A 15,000-nucleotide genomic window follows, 5' to 3' on the forward strand; every position below is an offset into this window, starting at 1 on the left:
ATATTATTATTATTATTATTATTATTATTATTATTATATTATTATTATTATTATTATTAGTATTATTATTATATTATTATTATTATTATTATTATTATTATTATTATTATTATTATTATTATTATTATTATTATTATTATTATTATTATTATTATTATTATTATTATTATTATTATTATTATTATTATTATTATTATTATTATTATTATTATTATTATTATTATTATTATTATTATTATTATTATTATTATTATTATTATTATTATTATTATTATTATTATTATTATTATTATTATTATTATTATTATTATTATTATTATTATTATTATTATTATTATTATTATTATTATTATTATTATTATTATTATTATTATTATTATTATTATTATTATTATTATTATTATTATTATTATTATTATTATTATTATTATTATTATTATTATTATTATTATTATTATTATTATTATTATTATTATTATTATTATTATTATTATTATTATTATTATTATTATTATTATTATTATTATTATTATTATTATTATTATTATTATTATTATTATTATTATTATTATTATTATTATTATTATTATTATTATTATTATTATTATTATTATTATTATTATTATTATTATTATTATTATTATTATTATTATTATTATTATTATTATTATTATTATTATTATTATTATTATTATTATTATTATTATTATTATTATTATTATTATTATTATTATTATTATTATTATTATTATTATTATTATTATTATTATTATTATTATTATTATTATTATTATTATTATTATTATTATTATTATTATTATTATTATTATTATTATTATTATTATTATTATTATTATTATTATTATTATTATTATTATTATTATTATTATTATTATTATTATTATTATTATTATTATTATTATTATTATTATTATTATTATTATTATTATTATTATTATTATTATTATTATTATTATTATTATTATTATTATTATTATTATTATTATTATTATTATTATTATTATTATTATTATTATTATTATTATTATTATTATTATTATTATTATTATTATTATTATTATTATTATTATTATTATTATTATTATTATTATTATTATTATTATTATTATTATTATTATTATTATTATTATTATTATTATTATTATTATTATTATTATTATTATTATTATTATTATTATTATTATTATTATTATTATTATTATTATTATTATTATTATTATTATTATTATTATTATTGTTATTATTATTATTATTATTATTATTATTATTATAATAATTACTATTATTATTATTATTATTATTATTATTATTATTATTATTATTATTATTATTATTATTATTATTATTATTATTATTATTATTATTATTATTATTATTATTGCTATTATTATTATTATTATTATTATTATTATTATTATTATTATTTTTATTATTATGATAATTATAACTACTATTATTATTATTATAATTATAACTACCATTATTATTATTATAATTATAACTACTATTATTATTATTATAATGATAACTACTATTATTATTTTTATAATTATAACTACTATTATTATTATTATTTGAATTATAACTACTGTTATTATTATTATTATTATTATATTATTATAAGATATTGACGTTAACAACTTAACTATGCTTTTCTTTTAAAAAATGGCCTTAATTCTTTCAAAATTCGTATAGTTCTTTATTGTTTGTGCCATCGGTGTTAACCAAAATTTCTTATTTAAAGTCTACTATTTTCTTTCCAAAACTGCCTCTGCTTCCTTAATGGTTATAGACAGGTCTGATTTCCTTTGGTACACAGTTCTTATTTTTTTGTCAGTTTACAAAATTTTGTAATCAATTTTTGACGCTCTCCAAAATAATGATAGTTTAAGTAATAATGATAGTAAAGTGCTGTTACAAATATTAAAATCACATAAATTTGGTCGAGGGACCACTCGTGAAAAGTTCAAATTCCATGCTGTCAACCATTTGTATGTATGTGCGAGTAGTATTAAGGATGGAGAGAATGTGCAGTTTATGTGCTGTATTGGAACGGCTTATTCTTAAAAGCTCTTTTCGTGACGTACTTTGCTTGTGGGGTTTTTGAAGTTATCGCAAGATGCAGTACCAATGGAAAAACTTTAGCATGATATTCATTTGCACCTTCCATCACTTCACGATTACTTACAAAAAAAGTGAAATAATACTTGATAGAGTGTAGGCGTAGGGGTTAAGACACGGGGGTTCATGACTCAAACCTACCCCTTAATCGGCCTTTACTTCAACTCATCCAAAAAAAGTGCGAATTTGGTGTATTTTTTTAATATTAAGGATTTATATAAAGCTATCATTGATCATTTTTTATATCCGGTACGATATGGTGATATCGTTTCTGGACATCTATATTTGTATGTATTTAGGTATATATAAAATCTGGGATTTCTTGATTTGACTTCTTACATATGTACGTGGAAGACAAATCATACCTCGTCTAATAAGGTTCATTTCTAAAAAATATGTAGATATTAAATACATATGTATATTTTTGTAAATATTAGAAAAATAGGCGGAGCATTTTTTTAAATTTAATTTCAATGAACGCAAGCGCGTGCTTATAATGCATTAATTTCTTAAAAACAAAATTTTGTGCATCGCGAAACGAATATATAGGCATGCAGCTAGAAAGTTTTTTTTCTTCACCACATGACGCAAATCTTATTTGTATGTGTATGAACGATTGTTATAGCAGCGAAAGTATATTATGATTCATTGAATGATAGCGTCCTTACTTCATATTGATAAGGTCTTATATAAAAAATAATAAATGTACCAAATTATTCCAGAATTTGGCAACTTCATTGCCAATGAATCGTGTGAACGGCATTTTTTGATGTTCATGTGCACATTCTAGAAGCATACTACCATATAAAAAGTTTTCAAAGTGCTTAAATGTTGAACAAAAGCTTAAGAGGAATGTGTAAAAAATGATTAGTTTTGGTAGGTACCCATGGGTGTATGTATGTGTATATTTATATTTATATGTACATATATATATATGTATATACACATAAGTATATATATATGTACATATATATGTGTGTGTATATATATATACATATATGTATTTATGCGCAACATTATATCCCTGCAAGCTTATAATCTTTGTTTAATTATAATATAGCATACATGCGTCTACCTTCGTGAATGAGGCTTTCAAACTGCTTTTATAAGTTTTTTCGGCAACACTTATAAACAGCATGTAGGAGGAACATTACATAGGCAATTTATAATTGTTCTTTGAAGTACCGTAAATGGTACTATTTATTATTTTTCTACTTTGGCTTTCTTCTATTTTTTTATTTGAAAAAGTGATTTTAAATAACATTATTCTTAATTGTTCTCCCACCCATAGGTGTCACAAAATATTTGATCCTATTATGCACATAAACGACTTGCTTTCAAGATGGACTGATAAATCGATTATCCATCTACTTGCGACCCATAATAAACGGAAGCTTTCCCATCACTCATTTCCAGTAAGAACTTTTATTAGTTTTCTTTTTGTAAATTGCTTTCACAAAATTTCGTAGTCTAAAGAATTGTTTTGCTCTTCAAATTTAAGCCTGTAACTTGATTTACTTATAAGAATAAGACTGTTAACAACAACAAATCAGCAGAGACTAAAAAATCCAGCCTACCCTCATTAAAAGAAAAGTTATTTTGTATTCCTAAAGTACGTGCACTTCTTCTCCTTGGGGTAAAATAAGCTTTCGATCTAATTGCCTTCCATTGATATGATGCAAAAACGGAAAAAGCTTCGCTATTAGGGGCTGATAAACCCCTCAAAAGTGCTTAAAAACCAGTTTTATTAAGTGTATGAACAATTTCGGTATGGGAAGAATCATTTCTAATGGAAAGGGGATGGAGATAAACCTCTATTACTTTCTCCCCTTTTTGACGGAGCAACAACGATATGGAAGTTGCGTTCTTTTAACATAATAGTGCTTTTCAGTCACGCTTTTTCAACCATGTTGTCGATACGCGCACTTATCTCTTCTACCTATCACACAAATGCGATGACTCAATCTTAACAAAAACCTACCCACTAGCGCTTTAAAATAGTTTTAAAAGAATTCGGAAAGTAAGCTACAAAATTTCAGATATCGCTTCCTAATAATAAAAAGCATGAAAACTGTGCAAGTGCAAACGGATTTGCAAATAGATATATGTATAAATGAATCGTAATTTTATAAGAAAGCAAATATCAACCGTTTGATGTTTTTTTTTTGGTGTGTGTTTAATTTTGTTTGTATACACTTGATGAGTTTAACTAAGTAACAAGTTAATTAATTTGATTTTTTTAACATTTCTATTTTAAAATAAAATAAAGTGGTATTTAATCAAAATAAAATTATATTTGAATGTTAGCCTAAATTAAAAAAAAATTGCTAATCAAATTATAAATCAACTAAACAAATAATACTTTTAAAAATATTGTTTACTTTCCTTTTTTGTCGTATTTAGTCGGGAAAATATACTCGCTTTCATAAAAATATTTATTTACGAAAAATTTACATTAAGTTGATGTAAAGTTAACAATGTAAGGACTACGCGATGCGATGTTAATACAAAAAATGTGTTTTTTCAACATACATTTTGAAGAAATTTGTGTTTGAAAAATTTTACTCGTACTCTGTTCAAAAAAAAATACTTAGAGCATAAGATTGGATACAAATTTTATTATTATTGGAAACAAATTTTACTCACATGGTTTTGTAAGTATATGCTTAAATCTATAAAATTTTAATATATATTTTAGTTCGTACCTAAAAATAATTAGCTATTGAAATTTAGCAAAAAAGTTGATATCATTATGTTTTTGTTTCCTAAAGTACGAATAAAATATATTATTTTGGGTTTGTTATATCCGCTCTTAGGATATAAGTGTACTTCAGATCTTGATTTGCATTTGGGCTGTGTTTTGTTTATTTGATAAAGAAAAATAGCTTTGGTGATTTATTTTATTTATTCCTAATGCTCGAACCTTCGAATCATTTCAAGAATACTGACCTGAATTGTTTGTTGCTTTGAAACGCTTGTGAGAACTTTAAGACCGAATGTCATTTTACAAGCTTACAGTATTTTGTTTATAGTAGACGGACTTTTGTTAAAAGTTGTACCAACCTCGGGTTCCAAGTGTTTGTATCACCTTCTTCTTGTGACCATTTCCTTTTATTTACTTACAATCAATCTTAAAGACGAACAAAAATTATTAACAACCAAAATGTAAATTACTGAAGAAACAGTGATAGCGTAAAATGTTTCTTAAGGATCATGTTCACATTCTTAAAATAATTACGAATTGATTTTTTCTTCTGTTTATAAAGGAATTTTACAGCACAGTCATCGGGAATAGAGTGATTGCTGATCTGAGTGAAAAATGTATAAGGGTAAATGTCAAAGTCGAACATTACAACCATATAACATTTGTTATTTACTTAAAGTATAACAACGGGTTATCCATTTCGGGGTTTCAAAAGCATAGGGCCGGAATTCGACATCTGTCAAATTAAGTTGTTTAACCAATTTTTTTTCAGTTGAAATCTAACATTCAAGAAAATGGATCGCTAAACTTCAAAAATGGTGATTTGCCATAGCCACATGTCCTGCTCTAAGACAAGATTATGGTTTACATTCCAACACGCATGCAATTGGCAATATTGTAAAGAAATGTTGACAGGCTTTATTGGAGATAGTTATTTATAGGCCTGTGCATCATTGTTTCGCTCGTACCAATGAAAATATTACTGCTGTAAGTGAAAGTGTTGCCAAAGACCCGAATGTGTCGATTCCTCATCGTTCTCAGGAATAAGGACTGTCTTAAGGCACATTATGGCGTATTTTGAATTTAGCAATATCAGAATCGCAATACTTTTTAGAACTGAATTTCTGCACACTACAGTTTTGTGAAAGGGCTTTTAAAAATGTGCATGGGATGACAAATAGATGACGTTACTAACACATATGCAGTACAAATTACACGGTACCTCGATATATTTTCGATTTAAGTTCATATATTTCCTATAAAAGAAAAACACAAATTTAATTGAAACCAATAGTTTTACCATTTAATTTAATATCAACACGTATCAATATTATTATAGATATATATTTATTAAATTTATACGAACGAAAGTATTGAATGTAGGATTTGTAGAATAACCCATACAAAACGAAGAATAACCTCGTGCTATGATAATTCAATATAAAATTTCTTTATTACTCTGTGTCAATTCGAATGACAATTAGGTATGTTTAAAGTTAGATATACACTAGTTATAAAAATATATATTTTGTTTATGGCTTGAATATCTATTAGTCTTCCCCCCATTAAGGCTTGTGTTCATAAGGAATTACTTGACGACAAATTATGGTTTCACAAGGTTTGGCGAGCAAGCTGGTATTGATTCCTGCGCCGGTTGCGTTAAATGGCTGATGCATTGCTTGGCTAACTCGCCATCGATGGTAGTGACTAAGGGCTCTTTCGTCTCGTCCGAATTTGCACTAGCTCTTGTGGGTTGAGGATCTATGGAAAACTTATTAGAAATGAAATCAGTTGTATTATCCTATCTTCATCATTGGTGGATTTCATTTGGCCAATGTAACTCCGGAACGGAGTTCCATCTACATCAAATTTGTAATGTAAATGTCCATCCCCATCGATTACTCCCCCGAATTTCCATTTAAATTCCTTATTTTGGTAATACCGTACCTGAACTCTCTTCCCAATTTCAAAATGACGTTGTCGTTGTAATTTCGTATGAAGGTCGACTGAATCATTCATGGCAGATCGTAATCCCTTTTTCAGGATCGGAACAAACCGCTCCGCTTGTCCGTTCGTTGATGGAGGCACCAGATGTTGTCACTAACTTCTCGATATCAAAAAACGATAATTCGAATTTTCTCAAAAACAAACCGATAGAATTTTTTAACATTTCTCTTTAATTTAATTTCTTAATTTGGCTTCTTCAGCAACTTATGAACAAATTGCAATAATTTATTTAACATGCTCTTATATTGTCTTAACAGTATTTGGTTATCAAAAGTGCAATTTTTGTTTGTTTCGATTTTTAATAAAATACTATTTTTTTTCAAAATTCTATGTCTCAAAAACGGTTCAACATTTTTTTACGAAATTCAAATGCAGAGTGTTTATGTATTTACAATCACCAAAAATATTTATAGAACAAAATTGAAAATTTATGAATACAAAATTTATTTAAAAAACGATTTAAAAAAAATATGAAAATTCAAGGGTTTTTTGATTTGTAAAATGACATTTAAATTTTCGAAGACAAACTTATTTTTCAGGTAAAATTTTGAATCTTAATTTTTTTTTTTTATTTTTAATTATTTTAAAAAATTAAATTGGGTGGCGCAACAGTCCGTTGGGAACCAGGGCCTAGTGACTTACAACTCTCAACCATTCCTGTGTGCGAGTACTGTTGTCAGGAATGGAAGGGACCTACAATTTTAGGCCGAATCCAAACAGCTAATTTGAGAAAGCACTTTTTCATGACAAGAATTACTCTTGAAGGATTTGTCAATTCCTCGCAAGAGGCAATAGGTACCCGCGAAAATTAATTTTTTTTAAGTTAAGGTAACACAGGCAGGGATTGAACCCAAGACCGCTTGCATGACAACCCAATGCACTTTTTTTTCAAATTCATTTTTATTTATTCAATCTTAAACCTATCTTAAAGCTAGCCAAAAATTTATAAAACTAGCCTAATTATCCATAACTTACAACTAACTTAATGGTCTCATACGGACACTCTAAGTTAAACTATAACACTAACTACTAATTCCTTTCGGCCCTAAGATCTATTTTGACTTCAATTCAATTAAAAAAAAAAAACTAATGTCAATATCCTTTTTATTTGTACTTAAAATTAATTCAATTTTATTTATTTTTGTATTCATTAGAAAATTAAAAAAAAAAACTAATGTCAATATCCTTTTTATTTGTACTTAAAATTAGGTCCTTAAATAAAACTTAAAGCTAACTTAAACTACCTATTCTACCTATAAACTACTTAAAACTAGAACAACCACAGCAGCAAATCTAACTATCTAACATTTTTGTTTTTCATATTTTGTTGTCTTTTTATTATTTTTTTTTATTTTGTATTCCATGTTTTTTAATGTTTTTTTTTCTTTTTTTTTGTATCAAGTGCAGTCCAATGCACTAACCATCAAGCCACGGGCACTATTTTAATTATTTTACTTGTATTAAATGTAACACCCTTTCATTTCACCAGATCAAATCCTATGCTTGATCCCCGAAAGAGCGCATTATTTTGACAAAATTTTAATTCCTATCTTTTATCCAAATTAATGCATTTTGTACATAGTTACGTATTTTTATAACTATAGCTATTGTAAATACCAACGATGGCCGTGTAGCGCCACTGCATCGGATTAACGAATTTGATATCTTTATCAACAATCTATTTTTAAGGGTATGGTATTGTCTTGGTACCTTTGTATATATGATTTTAAAATATTATTCCTTAAGAATAAGATTGTTTTATTTATTTATTTTTATTTTTAAAATATTAATTCACAATTAAAATTGTTATGAATATGTAGAAAGAGCATCTAGCAGTAAAGGCTTTCGGCTCTAAGGCTAAAAGAAAAATATGGTGTTATATATGAAGGTTCAGAATATTTAGTATTTCATTAATTTTAATGATATTATTATGTTGCAGGTTTTTGAGTAGGTCTATTGTGTTGCAGTTGGTGATGCATGTGTGAAGTTGAGCATAGCCAGATAGGAAGCATGACGACAAAAGATGGGTTGCAGTTACTATGATATTGCAGTTGGGGCAGGTGGGTGGATGCTCCTTTTTAAGTAGATGTTCGTGAGTATAGCCGTTATGACCAAGGCAAAGGAGGATGAATTTTTTCAGATAGGATTTTGATATGTCAATTGCATATTTTGGTTGAATCTTATTTGGGTTGATAGAGCTGTAGTGGTGTTTGTAATGTTCCCAGTCAAGCAAAGATAGTTTATGATACATTTTAACAATGTAGTTTTTAGGTCAAGGCGGGAATAGATATTGTAAGTTTACGTCGGAGCCTTGAGTAATGCGTTAGCAGCAGCATCAGCGTTTTCTTTTCCGTTAATTCCTGTGTGGTTTTGTTTCTTGGGTTCCCAATGGCTTTTAGCACTGACAAGCTGTCGAAGCAGATGGCCATTTCCTTTTTTTTTATACATATTTTGGAGCCTCTAAGATAGCAAGCGCTTCAGTTGTGTAAATTGATGCCATGTTTGGGAAAATGCCTTGAGTGACAGTTGAACCATCTTGGGCTACAATTGCAAAAACAGTAGTCGAGTCTGTTTTTGATCCGTCTGTGTATATAAAATTAAAGCCTTTATTAGACATATCATTAAATATCTCTAGGAAACAGGCTTTATAGATGTTATTGCAGGTTTTGGTTTTAGGTAGTTCCTGCAGATCAATGTTTATTGTTTGTGGTTGAGTTGGTGTGAATTTGGTGTTTCTGGAGATAGTTGTAGTTTCTTTTGTGATTCCAGGATATGATGTATTGTAGATGGGAATCTTCTATGAGGTTTGTGAGAAATTGCTTTGGCAATATCACCATCTATCACTGACCCAGTTTGAAAAATTAGTTTCAAATTAAGCTTAGTAATATTTTCAAAATATCTCTCTTCTATAGTTGATTCCAAGCTGATTGGTGGTAAGTTGTTGCCACGATGTTCTTAGTAGCTCTTGGATATGAACCGTAGATTGGCAAAGCATAATCAATTTTACTTAGAAACAACATTTTAAAAATATGGCAAAGCGAGTTAACATGAACATTACTTTTATTAGACGAAAGATATTTAATTACATTTAGCCTTGCTGGAAGTGCTTTCCCTATATTTATTGTTAATAATAAGCCCTAGAACTTTTAGATTAGATACTTCTCCTATTTTTGTGTTGCTAATGTCTACTTCTAAGTTAGTGCAGTAACGTTTTCTGCAAACATGAATTAATTTCCATTTTTCCAAGGAAAGATTAGAACCAGAGGTAGAAGACCATTGGTAATTTTCATTAAGTAATAAAGAAAATAAAGATTTTAATTTACCTAGGTCATTGTATTTACAAAAAATATATACGTCGTCCGCATAGATACAGTGATGTAGATCTTTCTGTTTCAATATAATATTACTTATCTGGTTGAATACAATTGCAAAACAAATATATATAAAAAAAATAAAACTAGGGTGATCCTTGTGGAATACTGTTATCGAGTGGTTAAGTTTTTAGAAAACATACCTATTTCGAATTTTGATTCAAAATTCCCTATTGGTTAAGAAAGATTGCATATATCCAAAGATTTTTGGCCCAAGACCCCAATCTTTCAATTTGTTAAGAATAAGGTCTAGAGCAAGAATTGTAATGTGATTGCGCGCTGTGAGGGCGTTTGTTACAGCAAAGTCAATATGAAGGAGTGCATCTATGCACCCTCTCAACTTTTGAAAGACAGGGGAGTAGAGAGATTGAGCGGTAACTATTATTATCTCAAAGATATTTCTTGGGCTCAGGAATGGGTAGACTTGCGAGTTTTTGAAAGTTAAAAGCCATGGGGAAGTTTAAGTCGTTGGAATTATTTGACCATGTGTGTGGGAAAAAGTTGTAGATTTCATTTGGAATGGAGATAGTACTCGAATGGGTGTTACCTGTAAGGGTTCCAATACGACTACAATCGAGTTCTCTATTAATGTCTTCGCTAGACATTCCACAAAAAATATGTAGATGCCGCCCTATTCGACTTCCACCATGATAGTACTATGGTTTTCATATACAAAGATTGAATACACAAACAATTGTTTTCGTGAAGTATGCTTACAAGTATTTTTTATTTCCGGGATGAGTTGTGTCTTGGGATGAATAACGCCTTTGTATATATTAAGGAAATACTACCTTACCTACAAGAAATGGTGTGTATTCAATAAGTTAATTCAAATATACAAACCATTTTCATTAACATAATATTTTCCGAGTATTTCATATTTTTATTAAATATAATAAAAGCAAAGTAGTTTCAACAAATTATAAATTGATATTCAATAAAACACAATTCGCATAGTCTACGGAAAATTCTCTTTGTTTTGATACCTTATTTGTTAAAACTAGTTCTGTATGAAAGCCGAAAAAGGGAGACATACTAACGAAATATACACTGCCAATCACTAGGATGAGGCCACATATTTTTCAACCGATTTTCGGTCCGATACCTGTTGGAATTTGTTTAACCCGGAAAATTTTACTACATGAGAGCAGGTACATATTTTCTTAAAACAAAGTGATACAATTATAGGGTTAATTAGAAAAGACCGTTGGAATTTCCCTACATTAATGAATGAGCTACCTAAAAAGGATATAAAAAAGTGAGACACTAGGATGAGGCCATTGCGAATATTTCGTTGTAGAAGTTCAGATCAGCATTTTTTTTTCAAAATTTGGGTTACAATATTTAAGAACGTTTTACAAATAACTATTTTTATTAAATTTCAACTACAAATGGGTTCCGGAAAGACGTTGACAGTAGCAGAAAGAGGACAAATCGATGCTTTAAAGGAAATGGGACTCTCAAGCCGAGAAATAGCAAGAAAGCTGAACAGAAGTAAGACAGTTGTAAGCAACTATCTTGCTGATCCTAAAAACTATGCAAAAAAACAAAAAGGACGCACAGCCCAAGCAACAACATCCCGAGAAAAACGGTTAATTTTACGTATTGCTTCAAATTCTACTCAATCAGCTACTAAAATAAGGTCCAAAAGCGGAGTATCAGCCAGTATTTCGACAGTCCGAAGGATAATAAGAAAAGATGGTACTATCCAGAGAAGAAAACTCAAAAAGACACATGTTTTAAAGCAAGTACACAAGGAGCTGCGAATGAACTTTGCAACAGAACATTTCTCTTGGAGCAGTCAATGGAAACACGTCGTCTTTTCGGATAAAAAAAAAGTTTAGCCTTGACGGCCTGATGGTTACAACTTTTATTTCCATGATTTAAGAAAAGAGGAACTAATTTTGGGAAGACATCACAGCCGTACATCAGGTGTTATGGTGTGGGGAGCTATCACCTACTATGGCAAAATCGAATTGGAGTTTCTTTCTCTAACAATGAACGGAAACAGCTACAAATACTTGTTGGAACGCTCATTTCCGAAGATGAAAAATATTTTTGGACCTCTGCCTTGGATTTTCCAACAAGACAATGCCCCCATCCACACTTCCAGGGTTGTCAAAAGATGGATTTTATCAGAAAACGTAGAGCTTTTGCCATGGCCACCCTATTCACCGGACTTGAACATAATCGAAAACGTATGGGCATGGCTATCTCGAAAAGTTTATGAAGGCGGTAGACAATTTGAAGACAAGGACTCCTTAATTGAAGCTATCCGTGATGCCTGGGACGAGATTTCACTTGACTATTTAAAAAAAACTTTATGATTCCATTCCAAACCGTCTAATAGAGGTCATATCAAAAAATGGGGGGCATACTCATTATTAATTGAGAAAAACTTAATAAATAAATGTTTGAAAACCAGACACTGTAAACATTTCTTTCATTTTTTTGATATTTTATAAGATTTTTCATGTGGCCTCATCCAAGTGACGCACTTTTTCATACTGTTTTTAAGTAGCTCTTTAATTAATGTAGGGAAATTCCAACTGTTTTTTCTATTTAACCCCTTAATTTTATTACTTTTTTTAAAGAAAATATCTACCTACTCAAATGTAGTAAATTTTTATTGGTACGAAATTTCAGTAGGTATAAAGAACGAAAATCGGTTGAAAAATATGTGGCCTCATCCTAGTGATTGGCAGTGGAGTACCGCTCATAGAACGTTTTTTTTTTTTTTTTTATATAATTCTCAAGAACTAATGAACCGATTTCAATATTGGATGATCAAAAGTGTATTTTTTATATTTTCCAAAAAAATGTTGAATTTTTTTTTTCAAAATCCGATATCTCGGAAAAAGGTCCACATTTGTTTATGAAATTCAAATCTAAAACGTATATTTACAATCCCTAAACAACTAATAAGAAAAATATTTTTTTAAGCAAAAATGGACATTTTTATATATACAAAATTAATTTAAATTAATTTTTGTAGTCGCCTGTTGCACTTTAAATGAAAAGTAGAGTAAGACAAGAAACGGCCCCACCTTTGGATCTTATTGGACCTAACCAAGTCAAAAGAGCTTCCTCAACCTTCTTGCACGAACCGATTCGTTCATGTTTGCGTGATTGTGAAAAGTTTCTCGATTTGTTTTTAATTTTTCCAACATCGCGAATCACTCACATTTGTACTTTGAGCACAACTTCGTTGTACTTTTCTTGTGATTCTTTTAAATGTTTGATTTTTGTTGTATCGACAACCTTGTGTGCTTTTGGCAACTCATTTTTTAACAAGTACACGGAAAGAAGTGTAGAGCATTTAAGAAAACGCTAGTATGGCTTGGAGACCCATACTAAAAAAGTATAGGTGATATTCCTACATTGCCTTGCAACAACTCATATAAGTATGGGACTATGTACTATACTGTATGGTACCACAATCTTTGCTTGTAACACATGGGCACATAATACGTTTGACGAGACAGCATTGCCTTCAGCCCCATACTGTACCGGAGATGTCGTAGTGTTACTAGTTATAATGATAATCGATACCCTCATTGGATAACTGTCAATAGTGCATGTGTATAACTACTGTATCTACAATAATAAATTCAACGAAAATAAACGTGCTTACTTGTTAGACGAAACGTGATTATAAATAATAAACAGTATGAAAACAGTCCGAGTAAAATTTAAACAATTATTTGTGTTCATTTTTTTGAAATTGTAAGTACTCAGATTGAATCGAATATATTGAATTAATTAAATAATACAAAAAAAATCACAAAAACAAGTATACAATAGCTATTAAAAATCTACTAAGATTCAACAATTTATTGGGAAGATTCAAGAAACAAATTAATTTCTACACAACTATTCCACTATCTGCTGTGGTTGTTCTAGTTTTAAGTAGTTTATATGTGGAATAGGTAGTTATTAATATTATAATTATTATTATTATTATTATTATTATTATTATTATTATTATTATTATTATTATTATTATTATTATTATTATTATTATTATTATTATTATTATTATTATTATTATTATTATTATTATTATTATTATTATTATTATTATTATTATTATTATTATTATTATTATTATTATTATTATTATTATTATTATTATTATTATTATTATTATTATTATTATTATTATTATTATTATTATTATTATTAGTATTATTATTATTATTATTATTATTATAATTATTATTATTATTATTATTATTATTATTATTATTATTATTATTATTATTATTATTATTATTATTATTATTATTATTATTATTATTATTATTATTATTATTATTATTATTATTATTATTATTATTATTATTATTATTATTATTATTATTATTATTATTATTATTATTATTATTATTATTATTATTATTATTATTATTATTATTATTATTATTATTATTATTATTATTATTATTATTATTATTATTATTATTATTATTATTATTATTATTATTATTATTATTATTATTATTATTATTATTATTATTATTATTATTATTATTATTATTATTATTATTATTATTATTATTATTATTATTATTATTATTATTATTATTATTATTATTATTATTATTATTATTATTATTATTATTATTATTATTATTATTATTATTATTATTATTATTATTATTATTATTATTAATATTATTATTATTATTATTATTATTATTATTATTATTATTATTATTATTATTATTATTATTATTATTATTATTATTATTATTATTATTATTATTATTATTA

At 26.6% G+C, this 15,000-nt stretch overlaps 1 pseudogene; it reads right to left on the reverse strand.

Annotated features, from left to right (window-relative positions):
* Window positions 1–75: 75 nt before the first annotated feature.
* LOC129943332 (putative uncharacterized protein DDB_G0286901) overlaps window positions 76–15,000 on the reverse strand; it is a 15,488-nt pseudogene continuing 563 nt past the window's right edge.

The sequence above is a fragment of the Eupeodes corollae genome, chromosome 1, assembly GCF_945859685.1.
Source record: "Eupeodes corollae chromosome 1, idEupCoro1.1, whole genome shotgun sequence".
NCBI lineage: Eukaryota > Metazoa > Arthropoda > Insecta > Diptera > Syrphidae > Eupeodes > Eupeodes corollae.